The sequence below is a fragment of the Oryctolagus cuniculus genome, chromosome 1 (genome assembly GCF_964237555.1).
Source record: "Oryctolagus cuniculus chromosome 1, mOryCun1.1, whole genome shotgun sequence".
NCBI lineage: Eukaryota > Metazoa > Chordata > Mammalia > Lagomorpha > Leporidae > Oryctolagus > Oryctolagus cuniculus.
This window is the reverse complement of record NC_091432.1, coordinates 45,550,480-45,569,231: the sequence shown is the minus strand read 5'-3', so window position 1 is coordinate 45,569,231 and position 18,752 is coordinate 45,550,480. Positions and strand designations below refer to the sequence as shown.

The following is an 18,752-nucleotide window of genomic DNA, read 5'->3' as shown; positions in this document are numbered from 1 at the left end:
CTTATATATTTGTCACCAACATTTTTGAAGATTCCTTCATATGCATGGATTTAAAAATCTTGCAGCAAAATGAACTTATATTTTAATTCCATTTTCCACAAACATTTTTTAACTTTTATTTAATGAATATAAATTTCCAAAGTACAGCTTTTAGATTACAGTGGCTTTTCCCCACCATAACCTCCCTCCCACCTGCAACCATCCCATTTCCCGCTCCCTCTCCCATCCCATTCACATCAAGATTTATTTTCAATTATATTTATATAAAGAAGATTAATTTAGTATATACTAAGTAAAGATTTCAACAGATTGCACCCACACAGAAACATAAAGTGTAAAATACTCTTTGAGTACTAGTTATACCATTAATTCACATAGTACAACACATTAAGGAGAGAGATCCTACATGGGGAGTAAGTGTACAGTGACTTCTGTTGTTGACTTAACAAATTGACACTCTTGTTTATGGCATCAGTAATCACCCGAGGCTCTTGTCATGAGTTGCCAAGGCTATGGAAGTCTTTTGAGTTTGCCAACTCCAATCTTACTTAGAGAAGGCCATAGTCCAAGTGGAAGTTCTCTCCTCCCTTCAGAGAAAGGTACCTCCTTCTTTGATGGCCTGTTCTTTCCACTGGGATCTCACTCGCAGAGATCTTTCATTCAGATTTTTTCTTTTTGCTGCAGTGTCTTGGCTTTCCATGCCTGAAATACTCTCATGGGCTTTTTAGCTGGATCCGAATGCCCTAAGGGCTGATTCTGAGGCCAGAGTACTGTCTAGGACATCTGCCATTCTATGAGACTGCTACCACAAACAGTTTTAAATACGTTCCTTGAAGTGATCAGAAGAGTTTGACTGGCTCCCCTCACCATCTCTACTAACCTACCTGCTTCTGCACCAGGGACTCTGCATTTTCCATGACTCAGATATTGTCCATGCTTCTAGTTATGTCCACTCCCTCCCTTTTGCTGAATATTACTTCAATAATTTTCCCTCTTTCCTGCAAAAGCAGATTTCCCCTCAACAGGGCCATCCTAAGTTGCATGTGCATCAAAACCGTCCCGAAATTACATATTCTTTTCCAGACAATGTTCCTATTTTTTCTGTTTATTTTTGCAGAATTCCCCATAAGAGCTGCCAAATACTCTGTCTGCATTTCTTCCCCTCTCTTTTCCCTTCAGCTAATCCTAGTAAAATTTTTGTCATACCAAAGCCACTCTTATTAAGGTCATCAAAGACCTCTGTATTGCCAATTCTAAAGGTTAGTTTCCCATCTTCATCTTATGTGGCTTATTAGCTGAATTTGACATAATTCGTCACTCCTTCCTTAAAATTAGTCTTAGCTAGCTGACTAAGCCACAAAAAACTTAGGAGTAGTGTTTTACTCCTAACTTTTCTTTACATTCCAAGTATAATTAGCAAATATTAATTTTATCTTCATGACATATCAACAGTCTGAACACCTTTTATCACCTCTACAACTACCACACTGGTTCAAGTCATCACCATCTCTTAGCTGTATTATTGCCATCATATGTAAAAGGTTTCCCTAATGCCTAGTCCATTCTTAACCCTTAAGTGTTCCATATAAAGTAGATAATGTCTGTCTTCTATTCAGAATGCCCCAAACTTCCCATCTCATTTAAAGATGGTCAATAGAATGGCCTTTTTGTTTCATGTGATCTAGCCCTTGCTGTTTCCCCAACCATCCTCCACTACTGTCTTCATTTCCTGATCCGCTCCAACCACATCTGGCTCCTTGTACTTTGATGTTCCTGGAACCTTGTCCACACACTCCCGACTTAGGTCATTTGCAATTGCTGTTTGTTCTGCCTATAAAACTTTTCTCGCAATTTGCCCCCTTTTTCCTTCAAATGCCATCACATCCATGAAACCATCTAGAGTCATGTTGTTTTCCTTCTCTCATACCCTGTCTTATATATTCTTCTTTGTATCTTTCATGTCCTAATTTGCTTATTATATATTTTTACCTCCCAGTTTCAGCCTTCCCTCAAGGGGCAGGGATTCTTCAGAGTGTAGTACTGTTCCTAAGCCTTAGTAGATAATCAATAAATGTAAGTTGAGGAAAGAATGAATGACTATATTAAATTGCCTTCTTTGTGTATATCTGTTACTGATTATTGAGCACTTTGAATTATAGATGTTATTGGTGCAAAATCAAATCAGATCAAATCAAAGTAAAACATTGAAGTAGATAGCCTCAATTTTCTAAGAACTGCCAGAAGGCTGAGTGGTAGAGTCACGGAAAGAGAAAGTCATGCAGAGCTAGAAGGTTATAGGAGGGTATTTTGCAATAGTTGCATAACAGAGATCTCTGATAGTCTGCTTGGAAGGGCTGCGGGACCTCTTATTTATTTGATCAATGAAGTGAATTTAGCTAGGTGAAGTAGGTGGGATGGACTGGGAGAAATAGTTGAGGATAAGAAATAAAAGGTATCATTCCTTCAGCAGCTACTCTAAATCAAACCTCATGATTTACAAACATTACTTTATTTCCATACCATGTAAAACTAAGGACATATCTGTTACCTCCTCATAAATGAGGCTAGAGAGAGGAAAGTTGGAGAAATATTACTTAATGGGTACAAAGTTTTTGTCTGGGGTGATAAAAAAGTTTTAGAATTAGTGGTAATGGTTGCACAATACTGTGAATGTAATTAATGCTACTGAATTATACAATTAAAATGGTTAAAATGGAAAATGCTTGTGATATACTTTATCACAACTAAGAAATTCTTAGATATATGTCAAAAATTTAAGTATATAACTTAGTTGTATAAATTGTATCATAAATGAATTATATCTTAATAAAGCTGTTAAAAATTACCATGCAACAACAACAAAAGAAAGAAAACCCAAATCTCCATATTGAGCAGGTCCATCATAAATTTTAGAAAACTGATGTGTGAAGTCAGCTTGGAGATATATCCTTGTAAAAGTAATATATTTTAAATAAAAGAAAAATATTCCCAAACTCAAGGCAAAAGTACCATACCTGCTACAAAGCAAAGAAATTCATGTTGGCCTCAGACATTTTGACAGCAACATAACACAAAATAAGACAAAAGTAGCATGTTTCAATAAAATTCAAGGAAACATAGGGTGAGAAAAGCTTTCCAGTTTGACAGCTGAGTTGGTCTTGGTGTATTATTTAGCAAGTGAGGTACTGGGAAGTTGTCTCAAACCAAGGGACCAAATGTACAAAGGATGGAAGCAAGAGGGGGCAGAGAACTTCCAGGAACTCAAGTAATTCTATATTGCTGGTGTCTCTGTAGGGTGATGTGGAGAGAATCCTAAGGCCTTAGACTTACTTCATCAAGTAGTTTGCTTATGCATTCAATTAACTCATACGAGTATTTCAGGCATGGAAAGCCAAGACACTCTGGCAAAAAGATCTCTGTGAGTGAGATCCCAGTGGAAAGAACAGGTCTTCAAAGAAGGAGGTACCTTTCTCTGAAGGGAGGAGAGAACCTCCACTTTGACTATGACCTTGTCTAAACAAGATAAGAGTCGGAGAACTCAGAGGGCTTCCATAGCCTTGGAAACTCATGACTGGAGCATAGGGAGATTACTGATGCCATAGACAGGAGTGTCAATTGGTAAAGTCAACAACAGGAGTCACTGTGCACTTACTCCTCATATAGGATCTCTGTCCTTAATGTGCTGTACATTGAGATTTAATGCTATAACGAGTACTCAAACAATATATTTCACTTTGTGTTTCTATGGGGGTGCAAACTGTTGAAATCTTTACTTAATGCATACTAAACTGATCTGTAAAAAAAAAAAAAGAAGAAATTATCAATTCCCAGCTTGACTCTCACTGGGATTAAACATGACAATAGGTCTGATCTGATTTCATCATCATTTAAAAAAATCATCTATTATTTTTCACTTTATGTTTCTGTGTGGGAGCAAACTGTTGAAATCCTTACTTAATGTACACTAAGCTGATCTTCTGTATATTAAGATAATCGAAAATGAATCTTGATGTGAATGGAAGGGGAGAGGGAGTGGGAAAGGGGAGGGTTGTGGGTGGGAGGGACGGTATCGGGGGGAAGCCATTGTAATCCATAAGTCGTACTTTGGAAATTTATATTCATTAAATAAAAGTTAAAAAAAATTAACTCATACTTCTTGCATATTAGTATTAGGTGCCTGATAATGTTAAGTCAGTTATGTATTATTGAAAGAGTTGTTTATAAAGTCTATGTAAAAAGATGGGGGGAGTTAAAGAATCAAAGGGATGTGCACATATATTTTATTTTATGCATGGAAATGTGGCTAGGCATTTACTGGGATAACTTCAGTTATTTCAAATGTCCTTTTTCAAACAAAAATTTGCATTTCAACCTTTCCATTAACCTAGTATTGGAAGTACTATTGAGTAATTAATCTATGTAAGAGACAGAGGTCCATCCACTAGGCAATCTTAATATAATTATAGGGAGATGTTGTGTGTAGGAACTGATTAGAATGATGCAATTTGAGTACATCAGTGCAAAAGTAAATGAAGTGAAAACTACTTTTGCTGAGCATATATTCTGTGCTAGGAACTGGGATGCCAAGGCAAATAAAGCTTGATTCCTGCTTCTAAGTTATCCATAAATTCATAAGTCGACAATATTATCATATGATCTAACTGAGGTAGACAACAGGTGAGGTGACAAGATCAGAAGTTTGACCTTCAAAAATACGTGACCTCCATATGCCCTGGTGAGTGGGCATCTCCAGTCTTCTTTCAGTGCTTCACTGGAGTATGCAGTTGTTTGACTTTTGGTGAATCATACTATGCACTTTTGTGTGAGTCAAGACACTTTCGTAAATAACAGAAATCAACCTGTATGTTGTGAACCAAAATGGCAAGATTATTTTTTATTATTATTTTTTAAACTTTTATTTAGTAAATATAAATTTCCAAAGTACAGTTTATGGATTACAATGGCTCCCCCCCCCCCATAATTTCCCTCCCACTCGCACCCCTCCCACCTCCCGCTCCCTCTCCCATTCCATTCACATCAAGATTCATTTTCAATTATCTTTATATACAGAAGATTGATTTAGTATATATTAAGTAAAGATTTCATCTGTTTGCACCCACACAGAATCACAAAGTGTAAAATACTGTTTCAGTACTAGTTATAGCATTACTTCACATTGGACAACACATTAAAGACAGATCCCACATGAGAAGTAAGTACACAGTGACTCCTGTTGTTGACTTAACAATTTGACACTCTTGTTTATGGCATCAGTAATCTCCCTAGGCTCTAGTCATGAGTTGCCAAGGCTATGGAAGCCTTTTGAGTTCGCCGACTTTGATCTTATTCTGACAGAGTCATAGTTAAAGTGGAGGTTCTCTCCTCCCTTCAGAGAAAGGTACCTGCTTCTTTGATGGCCCCGTTCTTTCCACTGGGATCTCACTTGCAGAGATCTTTCATTTAAGTCTTCATTTTTTTTCCCCCAGAGTGTCTTGGCTTTCCATGCCTAAAATACTCTCATGGGCTTTCTAGCTGGATCCAAATGGCTTAAGGGCTGATTCTGAAGCCAGAGTGCTGTTTAGGACATCTGCCATTCTATGAGTCTGCAGTGTATCCCACTTCCCATGTTGGATCATTCTCTCCTTTTTTTATTCTATCAGTTAGTATTAGCAGACACTAGTCTTGTTTGTGTGATCCCTTTGACTCTTAGACCTATCAGTGTGATCAATGGTGAACTGAAATTGATCACTTGGACTAGTGAGATGGCATTGGTCCATGCCACCTTGATGGGATTGAATTGGAATCCCCTGGCACGTTTCTAACTCCACCATTTGGGGCAAGTCCGATTGAGCATGTCCCAAATTGTACGTCCCCTCCCTCTCTTATTCCCACTTATATTTAACAGGGATCACTTTTCAGTTAAAATTTAAACACCTAAGAATAATTGTGTGTTAATTACAGAGTTCAACCAATAGTACTAGAACAAAAAAAAATACTAAAAGGGATAAAGTATTAAATTGTATATCAACAGTCAGGACAAGGGCTGATCAAGTCACTGTTTCTCATAGTATCCATTTCACTTCAACAGGTTTCCCCTTTGGTGCTCAGTTAGTTGTCACTGATCAGGGAGAACCCAAAATGGCAAGATTATTAAAAGGTCACCAGATTACCTCATGGGTAATTATGCCATTTCATGTTAGCTTTGGTCAATACTTATCAAAGCAACTGTTGTACACTATCTCGTTGAGCCTTAAATAGGTAAGCAGGACAGACATCATTTTCTTTATAGGAGGGGTGAGGAAAGAATCCCAGGAAGATGAAGTGATTTGTCCAACACCATGTCCCATGTTTAGTAGTGGAGCCTAGAATTTAGAATAGAGGCCTCTGACTCTTGAATCTATTCTTTCCCCATTATTCTTAACAACTTCTTTTACTAGTGTGTATTTTTTTCCTTTCTTATAATTCCCTCACCTTCTTAATTTCTGTTTTATCATTCCTTTTGGTCTTTGGAATTAAAGGAATCACTTATGGTCCCTTAATAATAGGTTTATTTGAGACATCTCTGAGAACTGTTTTAATTTATATGTCGTAACCTGAACATGAAGGGGCCACGGAGAAAAGGGATAATTAAAAAGATGAGTAGGAGACCTCAGCTATCTCAGTGATTTTTCTTATGATCATTCATGAAATGCTTTATCAAAAATGGGCCATTATAGTTTAAATGATGAGATGGAGTTTTAAAAGGATTTGAAACTTCATCAGACACTTTCTGAGCCTGGAGTTGTAGCCCATTGTTTTCCAAATTCCAATTTTTCTTCCACAATGAACAGTAACTTTTTGATTAAACAGCTGGCAGTTACTATTCAATGCCTCACATTTAATAACAAAAGTCTTCCTTCAGAACAGGAAATTTTATCTAAATTGCTTTACCCTTCTTCAATGATTGTGAACTTCTAAAGTCTGACAGGACTGATAGTATGAAAGAATAAAAATTTCTTTCAAGAAGATGACAATTACTTTTTAGAAGAAAGAGCCCCAAACTAACTGAATAATTCAGTGTACATTCTACAAAGCAGAAGTCAAGGCACACAAGTTGTCCACTCTGTAAACATTATTGAAAAAACAGTCAAGCTTATATTTATATTGGGAAGACTAGAGGCAGCTGGGAGAGGAAAAAATGCAAAAAGTACTCTTTAGTAAGGAACTTCTCCACCCTTTTTTCCATTGTTACTAGGAGCAGCTGCCACTGATCAGTGAATTCCATGTGCCAACTACTGTGCTAGGCTTTTCACATGTTCATTAATGAATCCTCCAACCTCCATCACTTCCTGCCCCCTATGTTGTTGCTTCCCTTTGGCTGAGATTGACCTAACCAAACAAGGGAGGAACTTGTTGCTAGAGACTTCAAGATCAGTCTCCTGGGCACAGAGCAAACCAAAAAAGGGTGAAGAATGTATCCAAAAGGAACAAATGGAGAAGATGCAGTGCATCCTACTCTATATTTCTTTATAGTGTGTCCCAATATTTAAAACTAAATTATAAGCTACTTATTGCTGTTCAAAAACATTATATGAAGCTCTCAAGGCCATGGATATAACAGTTTAAATTTTTTGAAAACTTATTATTTATTTCCATTTTCTTTGATAGGCACAGAGACAGTGAGATGGACAGAAATCTTCCATCCACTGGTTCACTCCCCAAATGTTCACAACAGCTAGGGCTGGACCAAGTCAAAGGCAGGAGCCTGGAATTCCATTCAGGTATTCCACAGGATTGGATGGGAACCAAGTCTTTGAGCCATCATCTGCTGCCTTTTAGAGTGTGCATTAGCAGGAAGTTGGAAGTAGTTGGGAATTAAACCAGGCATTACAATATGGGAGTCTCAAGTGGTGACTTAACTGCCATGCCAAACACCACCCCAATACTATTCTTGTCAAAAAAATCTACAGGTGATTATCTATCAATCATCTATCATCTGTATGTATGTCTCTATAACTCCATAAATCATCCACACAACTATTATTAGTGGGTCATGGAGAACTCTTCATTTCTTTATGTGTTTCACAAAAAGAGAGGATGCTCAAGGATTTTTTTGTGCTACTTTATCTTTTATTCAAATAGAAATAGCTTTAGACACGTTCCTGCAGCAGTGAATGCTCTGTGCCTCTCACTGTGCTCTGGAGATGCCCTAAGCAGAATCCTGTTACTTCCATAGTAGGCTCGCTTGGCTGCAGTGCTGCTATGACTTGTTGCTAGGGCAGGAGCCTCAGTCAAGCCTGACTCTGCTACTTGAAGGCAGATAATGCTAAATCAGACTTTCATAAAAGAATCTTTTCTAAGGCAAGACTGGCATTTACAAGTCTGATTTTATGAGTGGTTAGGAATTTGCATTTTTTGGAAAGATCACAAGGTCATCCTATTGTTATGCCAAGTTTAGGAATTGATGAGGGTCCTTATCATGATTTCCAAAGTCCTAAAAAAGTCAAAAGGTCAAGGAATATGGATCCTTGCTTACCTGAATCTTAGTGTTGCCAATAAACGTTTGGGGCAAGGATATGTATGTATGTGTGTGTGATCGAGAGAGAGAGAGAGAGAGAGAGAGAGAGAGAGAAAAGGAAAGGAGAGGAGAGGAGAGGAAAGGAGAGGAGAGGAGAGAGGAGGAGAGAGAGAATCTGTGGCTAAAGACTTCATGGAGAGAGAGCAAATTATTTCCCTTGTTTCTTACCATGACTGCTGGACCTTGATATATTTCACATGGGTTGTTTGGAAATGGTCAATCATCAAGCCTTTGGGGGGACATCCATTTGTTCTGGGAAGCTTTCAACTGTTACGTGAGGATGTTACACTTGCCCACTGCATAACAGATGGCTTCTGGATGCTCATATATTAATATAACAAGTAGCAGATGGAGGTTGGATCAGAAGAACTTTGGTGTCCTTTCTGACCCTGAGAATCCTGATTTCCAAGTGCATTTTATACAGGCAGCAGACTTTTGATTTATTATTACTAGGGCCTTCATTTAAATGTGCATCTAGGTGAAGAACAAAATGAGTTTGCAGTAAATTATCACCCACTCATGAGAGCATCAGCAAATATTTTGGAGGCAGCCAGCATGGGGTATAATTGATTGCTGTGAGAAGTACATTTTGTCTGAACCTCTAGAAAAGATGGGACCAATGACCATGACCTCAATGTCCCATCATCAGTACCATCCAGGGAGTGATTCTGGAGGTTCATATGTTGCTTTCTTTCCCATCAGATTGCAGCCCTTAAGCTCCTCTTTTATAGAAATTGCACAGTAAAGAATGGGTACTATGAGCTATCCAATTGAGCCAGGTGTCTTAGATGAGAGGTTTTTGGTAACTTATCTGAAAATATTTCAAATTAAAGTGTCTTTTAGGTTATTCAATCTTACCTGATAACATTAATAATGTTCCACTTGTAAAAAGCATTTTAGACTTCACAAATTACTTTTAGAGGGAATATGTTTGATGTTCATGGCAAATCTATGTACTGAGTATTTTTTTTTTTTTTGAAGATTTATTGATATATTTGAAAGACAGAGCTACAGAGAGAGAGAGGGAGAGGCACGGAAACAGAGGTCTTCCATTCACTGGTTTACTTCCCAAGTGGTTGCAAAGGCCCACGGCTTGGCGAGGCCAAAGCCAGGAGCCAAGAGCTCCATCCTTGTCTCCCACATGGGTGCAGAGTTTCAAGTACTTGGGTCCTCTGCTGCTGCTTTCCCAGGCACACTAGCAGAGAGCTGGATTGGAAGCAGAGCAACGGGACATGCACATGCACCCATGTGTGATGCATGTGTCATAGGTGGTGTCTTATCTGATTCTAACTCCATGATATTTCTCTATTTCATACTGTTTTTGTAATCCACTGATTGAATATTTGACTTTAAAAAAAGTTTGCTTATTTTCTGTTTGTTTGAAAGGCAGACAGACTGAAAGAGAAATGGAGAGACAGATCTTCCATTCACTGGTTTACTACCCCAGCTGCCCACAACAGCCAGGGCTGGCCAAAGCCAAAGGCAGGATCCCAGAAGTCCATCTGGGTCTCTTACATGGGTGGCAGGCACCAAAGTATTTACCATCACAGTCCTCCAAATATTTGATGATATTATCATGACCTTTCTTATTTCATCAGACTGAACATTTCTTTTCCTTCAACTACTCATCATGTGATTTGGCTCACAAACCCTCATAATCTTGCTTGATTCTGTCTGAAGTATGTCTGTTTATCACCTAACTTCATAGGACTAAAAGTGATTATCTCTGGGCAGACTGACTCAGATTAGGATAAGATAATTATCTTCCTCTCATGGCACAGTTCAAGATCACAAGAACCCTTTGACAGTCTTATTTTAGCTCACTGTTGACCAAAATGATTGTTTTTTTCAATATTTATTACCGTTCACACTTAGATCTCACATTCTTTGAGAAACAAATTTTCTCCAAACATGGAACTTTTCATTCTTCCATATTAGATTTCATCTTTCTTGATTCGATTTTAATTTTTGCCTATTAGTATCTCTTTTAATCCTATATTGCTGTACTAAATCTGCTATGATTGAAATCACCACTTCAGCTTCAAATTTTCTTGCAGATTCAAGAAGCCCACCTCCTATTACACTAAATCACAGATGAAAATGCTGAACAGGAAAAACTTACATAAGCTGGTTATTTGACTCTTACCCACAAATCAGAAACATCTTGCAAGATTGAATAAGAAGTAGTAAGGGAGAGATGTTAGAGTCATAAAATACGATTAAGAAGGGAAAGCACCCATGGTATGGTTGAAGATCTAGACGTAGAAAGAAAAAAGAAATAGTAAATTTAGTTGCTAGGTAAGAAAAATCATGGATTTGGCAAGTGTTTTCTAAGTGGATGAAGCAGGTCACGCATAGTCTTGGTTTCTGTGAAGATTTCTCTCTCCTCTCTTTGCATGTTCTGGTTCTAAAGTCTCTCCTGCAGTGTTTGCTAGTTCATTTGAATGTTGCTGTCTTGTCACTGATCATAGCAGACATCTCCTTCCAGTTTTCAACTTTACCTCCTCTGTTTTGTTTGCATTTGTGTGTATTCTACTGCCAGCTGCAAAGGAACAGTTTGGAAACCTGCTGAGCTTTGCTGTAGTCTGTCTTCCTGTGCTCTGCATGGATTTAGCTTAGAATTCAATTTAAACATGTTTGGGACATGCTGTATTCATCCAATAGTTCCTCTCCCCATTAGAGTCTGTTTGCTCCTGTATAATGCCAGAGGTGCCTTTTTAAATCTTGTCATTTGTTAGGAGTCATCTGGATTTGGTTAAACAGATTGGTAGGAGGAGACTGCAGAGTTCCTCTTTGGGATATTCCTTTCATGTCCTTCTGATACAAGTCCTGTGTGCTTGTATTTCATGTTAACAAATAATTAACAACAACCAGGCAAATCTGACATGGAAATTCAACAAGTAACTCATCAGTGTACACAGCTGGCAAAATACCATATCACATTTGAGGAACTTGTCTAGTGTGCAATGACCTATGTATAGAATGCTAATATTTTGGGTGCCAAGAATAATGCTAGTGATATCATGTAGCTGCTATTTTTTTCTCTAGTTCCTATCAAGAACTTTATTATTCTCACTTTTGTCTTATGAGTCTGAAAGTTGAGAATATGTTATGCTCCTTTCAACATATGGTCATAGAGCTTGCCTGTAGCTTTATATGCAAGGTAACCCTTGCCACGTTAGTGAGGAGAAGTCAGATGGGAATTAGGTTATGTTCAGTGTAGGAAACATTCTCTAGGGAGAACCTTGACATTCATTATTGCCGGCTAAAAGGCAGTGAGGATGAGGCTCTGTCTAGCAAAGGAAGGTCATTACAACTTTCCTCTTCAGAGAGAGCACAGGACCGTTTCTTCAATTCTAGGCAAAGCCCAAGATAAACCTCTTCATTTGGCCTTCATATGGTGTTATTGGATAGGAGCATAATACATGTCGATTCACATGATTTACATTGGAAATTCATTCTTCTATATAATTGGGAAAAGTACCGTGGAGTCCCTTCAGAGGCCTGTCTTCATCCAAGTAAATAAAAATCCAATATTCCTTCATAAGTACTGTTGTTGAACCACCACATTGCTTTGTGTTAAGCCCTGAGGGCTTTATCTATTAATGGGGAAATCAAGTTCTTCATAGAATATTGACCGGTCTTTTAAGCAGACAGGACACTTGCTAGCAAGGGTATTCTTGACTGAAGTCATGAATAAAGAGAGGTTGTGCTTTGTGAAGAAAATTCCTAAGATGGGCTCTTGATTTAGTGACTGAGTTTTACAGGGAGTGTCGGTTACTCTTTGCTTTGCTCATTCCTTTCAAGTAGGTTTTATGTTTGACTAGGTGTTTAATTTTGCATAGTATTGTATTATAAATGAGATACTTATACTTTAAAATACTGATAGTAATGGCATGCAAAATTCCTATAATTCTCTCAAAAAAAACTTAATAGGCAGCAAGTGAGCTCAAAGTCTCAGAAACATAAGTGGGAATCACATTTTCTTCAGTCAAAAGAAAGAATACAATTTTAGATATTTGTACAATAAATGTATTTACATCAGTCTATGGGAATGTGCTAAATTTGGGCTGATTACAATGCAATCAATTTAAGCATTAAATCTTGTGCTTATCAAAAGGCATGCACTTGATATAATTAATTTTCAGATTGCTGACTATTTTTTCCATCTCTTTTTGAAGTACATCTATCTGATTTTCCTGTTAGTGAGTTATCTGCCTGACAGATTCAAACCTGTTATCCTTTTCTGTTTTCTGGATGAAAAACGGCAAGAGGAGTTCCTTTTGTTCTTTCTTTTGGACTTCTTATATAAATCCAATAAAGTGGGGATGTGGACAAAAACACTTGAAAAGGGTTATCATGTTTCACTTGTTTTTATTAACGATTTTCCTCAGGATGATTGGCATATTGCAATGTGTCAGTTTTGACTATTTGTTTTCTCAGCCTGGATTATTCATTTTGCAAATTGCTCATCTTGTTATAAATTTTTGCTGCAAAAGGGCTTTTATAACTTTCTAACTATGGTCTTCCTATTCTGAAGGGAGTGCCAGGAAGTTTTCATTCATTTCTTCACTCTTGCATGCTTTCGGTATGGGAGAAGGCACCTACCTTGGAGAGGTACTCTTCCAGACACTAGAAATGCCAACTTGATACAGACAGACAAGGTCTGCCTTCAGAGTCCTTACAGCCTGGTGGTAGGAGATGACCAGAAAAGATCTAATTTGACAGTCACCTGCTTTTTTTTTTTAATTTTTTTTTTGACAGGCAGAGTTACTGAGAGACAGAGAGAAAGGTCTTCCTTTTTCTGCTGGTTCACCCCCAAAATGGCCACTACGGCCAGCACATTGCGCTGATCTGAAGCCACGAACCAGGTGCTTCCTCCTGGTCTCCCATGCGGGTGCAGGGCCCAAGGACCTGGGCCACCCTCCCTCCACTGCACTCCTGGGCCACAGCAGAGAGCTGGCCTGGAAGAGGAGCAACCGGGACAGAATCCAGCGCCCCAACTGGGACTAGAACCCGGGGTGCCGGCGTCGCAGGCAGAGGATTCGCCTAGTGAGCCGAGGTGCCGGCCGTGAGTCATCTGCTTTAAAAGGGGTAAAATGAGCTAATTGGCCAAGTGGAGCTACTTTATATTAGAAGGTCAGGGAATTTGTTAGGTGAGGACTGAGCAGGCATAGGGATCGCACAGTGAAGGTTTGCTTTCCTCCAGACCCAGGAGAAAACAGAAGTAGCAGTCAGGAAGTGCAGGCATACCAAACATACTGGGCCCAGGGGTGGCAGAAAAGCCGAATCCCTCTGGTAGGGAGGTTGGGAAAGGCAGTCCTGGAAAGGAGCAGAGTCTTAGAGAGCCTGGTGGGAGTAGGGTGGTTACAGTGTCGCCTGCTGAAGGGGCTGGAGAATGTGTCCAGATGGGCCCTTCAAATGGGAAGGGTCTCAGAGATCAGTAAGAAACTAACATATGGGCAGTTGGGGTATGTAAAAAGTAATATGCAGAAGGAAGATGTGTAAGGCCAGTCTGAAATAGCAGCCTAAAATAAGAGCCTCTGCTCTCTGCTGACATTTTCATTTTCTCAAAAATCTTTTCTATATGTTGGCTAAATCCAGTTAAATGTCTCAAGTGGGGGCTAGGAAAGTGCCTGATGCTGGACGAGGTAAAGGAATGGGGCTGTCATGTGTTGCTCACACAAAAGGTATTTGGTGCTCAGCAATGGCTTCTTTTTACTTTTTTTGTAAGATGAATTCTGTCCACAGATAAAATATCATCAGTTATGTTTTTCTACCTCTTTTTCCTGAGTCCATCTAATGAGAGTTTATGATGAATCACAAAAGCAAAACTTTTGTAAATGCAAAGAATTGTTTTTGAAGGATATAAAATTGTTTACTTAGAACTTTGAGTGATTTACATTGAAAAAATTGTGAAAATATTAAAAGAAGCTAAAGAATGACACATTAAAATAATAAAAATTGTGTAATTTTAGTCTGTCATATGAAATATACTTTGTGCAGAATTCCAAAGATTGGTGTCTACGTGGACCATCAGTTCACTCTGTAAAATAAGGCTAAACAGCAACAGAAATCAATAATGTTAACTCCATTTCTTTCTTTTCTGTTACATTCTTACTTGTAACTTTTCAATTTATGGAAAGTGAAAAGAAGCAAGATTAAAATTTTCAAAGTTTTGGAAACTGAAGACAGAACAGATACTAAGTTCTTATATTTTAAGATTGAAATATGACACCCCTAAAGATACTTTGTGACAATGTTGTCATTAGGAAAAAAAAAAAAAAACTTTATCCCAAAGCCTAAGAAGGTGTCTAAGATACTGATAATTCCATCTCAATGAATTTGCTTGGTGGGAGTCACAGCACTTGAGTTTAAGTGGGTCATGTGACCTATACAGTTCTGCATTCTCAGGTACCCTGTTAGGTTTACAGAACCCAGCACTTACTGTGTAGCAAAGGAGTTAAATGTATTTCAGCTCATCCTCACCATAATCCTTCCAGTTAGCAGTAATATCTCCTTTTTTAAAATGAGGAAGTCGAGATTCAGAAGCATTAAAAACTTGCAGAGCTATTAAAATGCAGAATTGGAATATGCACCCAAGTCTGTTTAGTCCCAAGTTTTTTTCTTTGCCATACACATTATCTCGGATACCTCCTGACTTTGTGGACATGAAAAACACAATATTTATTTATATGAAAGGCAGAGTTACAGAGAGGCAGAGGCAGAGAGAGAGACAGAGAGGTCTTCCATCCGCTGGTTCATTCCCCAGATGGCTGCAATGGCCGGAGCTGTGCCGATCCGAAGCCAGGAGCCAGGAACTTTCTTCAGGTCTCCCACATAGGTGCAGGTTCCCAAGGACTTGGGCCATCTTCTTCTGGCTTCCCAGGCCATAGCAGAGAGCTGGATTGGAAGTGGAGCAGCTGGGACTTGAACTGGCACCCCTATGTGATGCCGGCACTGCAGGTGGTGGTTTTACCTGTCATGCCACAGAGCCAGCCCCAATGATTTATCTTTTAATTTTTCAGTGTATTTGTTAGGGTGAATTGTGTTAGCCACACTTAAAGAAAAGTCTTTCAATTTCAATGGCTTAACATAACAGAATTTGCATTTTAGGGCATGTTGAGTCTGGTTGGTTGTATCTAGTTGACAGGTGGCCTTCAGGTCATCATTTGGGGTGCAGAATTCTATGCCTTGTTGCTCTTCCCAGCTCTTACCCCTCAGTCGCTTCTCCAATCAGCTGACATGGAAACAGAGAAAGAAAGAAAGAGAAAGAGAAAGAGAGAAAGAGAAAGAGAGAGAAAGAGAGAGAGAGAGAGAGAAAGAGAGAGAGAAAGAGAGAGAGAAAGAGAGAGAGAAAAAGAGAAAGAGAGAGAGAAAGAGAGAGAGAGAGAGAGAGAGAGAGAGAGAGAGAGAGGTGTGGAAGATGCTTGAGGAAATTCTTTGCATGAGAAAATTCTTTTGGTGGGGAGGTGAGGCCCAGAAGTGGGGCACATCCCTTCCACTCACATTTCATGGTCACATCCAAGTTCAAGGGAGGCTGGGAAACAGTATGGTTGTGAGTCTAGAAGAAAACAAGGCGATTGTGGAGAGAGAACCAATATTGGCCACATGCTTTGGCCCATGAACTTTCTCCTTTTCCTTCCTTAAATCAAGTTGTGAGTTTTAATTTATTTGAACAAATCAGGTTTTCACTTTTATCTGATAGAAAATAAAAAGACACCTGTGTATGTGACATGTGGATAAAAACTACCAGATCTGAAGTATTTTTCAGAGTCATCTAAGGAAGATTGTAACAAATATTTCATTGTTCTGAAAGCATTTACTGTGTTTGTCTTCCTATAGTTTAACTTGTTGAGAAATTATGTCTTGGGTGGGGTTTCTGTGGTAAGAGATGCCTTCTCTGCTGATTGAAGAGTCAAAACAAGAAAGAGGTCAGTTACACAGATGTGGGGTCTGGGTTCAAATCCCAGCTCAGTCACTTGCAAGCTGGTTAACCACACAGACAAGTTCTTTAACCTTGCTGAGCCAAGAACACCCTCCTGCTGGTGGTGTTGTGAGGAAAGAGTGACTTAACACTTTGAAATCCCTTGGTACAAGGCTTGGCACACATTAAATGCTGTGTAAATGCTGGCTGTTTTGTCTGCTATGTCAACTCCATTCAATTCTTCATGCGGCTCACTAGGCTAATCCTCCGCCTTGCGGCGCGGGCACCCCAGGTTCTAGTCCCGGTCCAGGCGCCGGATTCTGTCCCGGTTGCCCCTCTTCCAGGCCAGCTCTCTGCTGTGGCCTGGGAGTGCAGTGGAGGATGGCCCAAGTGCTTGGGCCCTGCACCCCATGGGAGACCAGGATAAGTACCTGGCTCCTGCCATCGGATCAACGCGGTGCGCCGGCCGGGGCGGCCATTGGAGAGTGAACCAACGGCAAAGGAAGACCTTTCTCTCTGTCTCTCTCTCTCACTGTCCACTCTAACCTGTACACCGCCCCCCCCCCCCAAAAAAAAAAAAACTCAATTGTAGAGTACTCTTCTTTGGGAAGTCTTTTTTGACTATGACAGGAAGAATTCTTTTTCCTCTGCTGATTCCATACAGAATTGCATGTAATTCATTAAAATATAGAATTTATGCATGCATGTTGTCTATCTATCTGTCAGGCATTGGACTTGAAGGCAAGGGCTTGGCCATATAAAATTTCTTGGGCTTACCCCTATAATCAGCATGATGGTGCCCACATTGTAGTTGGTGAGATACTTGCTTGTGAGAAGGAAACTTCATTAAACAGAATGATGTACATATCAGAAGATTCAGTTTCCTCACTACAGCAGAAAGCAAGGAGTTCACTGTACTCACGTTAGCTTTGACACTTTATTTCACTGACTTGGGTGACACCACATTGAAGCTACGGTCACTGTATCCTCCCTGCTTGTTTGTGTGAGCCAGTCCACCCAAACTTTACCTCATATTTCAGCAGCATTTTCTTTGCCAAGATTCTGACTATTTTCTGGCACATGGCAATATAACTCCTCTTGTACAGTTGTACAAGGTAGGAATGTGATAATACCATTTATGAGTTTATGATGTCTTATCAACATCTCTGTGCAATATGTTTTTACTCATCTATTCATTCATTCATTCATTCATTGACTTTTTGTTTGATTCACTGTTGCCACCAGGCATGTGACAGGAAAGTACTGTTAGTACCTACTGGCCAGTAGATCATATAGTTTTGCCTATATTTTCAGTTTATCCTTTACAGATCTTTTGGGGGATTTTTAACACTATTTTTAAAACTTGTTACTTTAAAATGGTTTTAAACCATTCTTAGAAAAGTTACAAGAATGATACAAAGATCAATCATATGCTGTTTGCTCAGATTCTGCTTCCTCTCTTCCTAAATATTAATGTGTGCATATTTATATATGTGCATACATATGCATTCACAAGCTAATTATTTTGAACACCTTGAGAATAAGATGCAATAATATGATCCTCTATCCCTAAGTACATTAGAGTCTATTTCCCAGGAAAATGACAGTCATGATCCAAATATCAAAATCAGGAAATTGGGCACTCATACAATAATATTTCTTAATTGATATCTCTTATTCAAATTTTCCCCAAAAATGTCCAATATGTTTTTTTATTCCTGCCACAGAATCCAAAACAGGATCCCATCTTATACTTAGTTTTTAGGTTCCTTTGATCTTTTTTAATCTGCAACTGATTCTCAGCCTTTATTTTTTGTGACTTTGACATTTCAGAGAGCAGTTATTTTGTGGAATGTTCTTCAATTTGAATTTGTCTGATGTTTCCTCGTGGCTAAATTTCCTGCATGAGGGCTTTAAAAAAAATTCTCTTCATGTTGCAATGTCTTTATCCAGTTTGGACTGCCCCTGTGAGGACTGCCTCTTGGAGTGAATTGGCAGGGCTGCTGGGAAGAGGTCACCACCAGACCTTCCTTGGCATTTGGAGAGGTCCTCGTGGGGCTACATGACCTAGGACACCATAACCCCATTTTGCCACATGTGCTTTGAGTTACCCTGCATTAGCTGATACTGGAGGATCTCAAATGCTGGGCTTCCTCACTACCAAGAGCAATGATGGTTGTGGGAGATTAGGTGGGATAGGAAGTTGATCTTTTGGATTGTTCCATCCTTCATTCATTCATAAACTTAATAAACATTGCTTATGGGCTT

At 39.1% G+C, this 18,752-nt stretch overlaps 1 protein-coding gene across 3 annotated transcripts in view; it reads left to right on the top strand.

Moving 5' to 3' along the window:
• NELL1 (neural EGFL like 1) overlaps positions 1 to 18,752 on the top strand; it is a 1,048,233-nt gene that overhangs the window by 175,178 nt on the left and 854,303 nt on the right. The gene's annotated exons all lie outside the window — the stretch shown is intronic.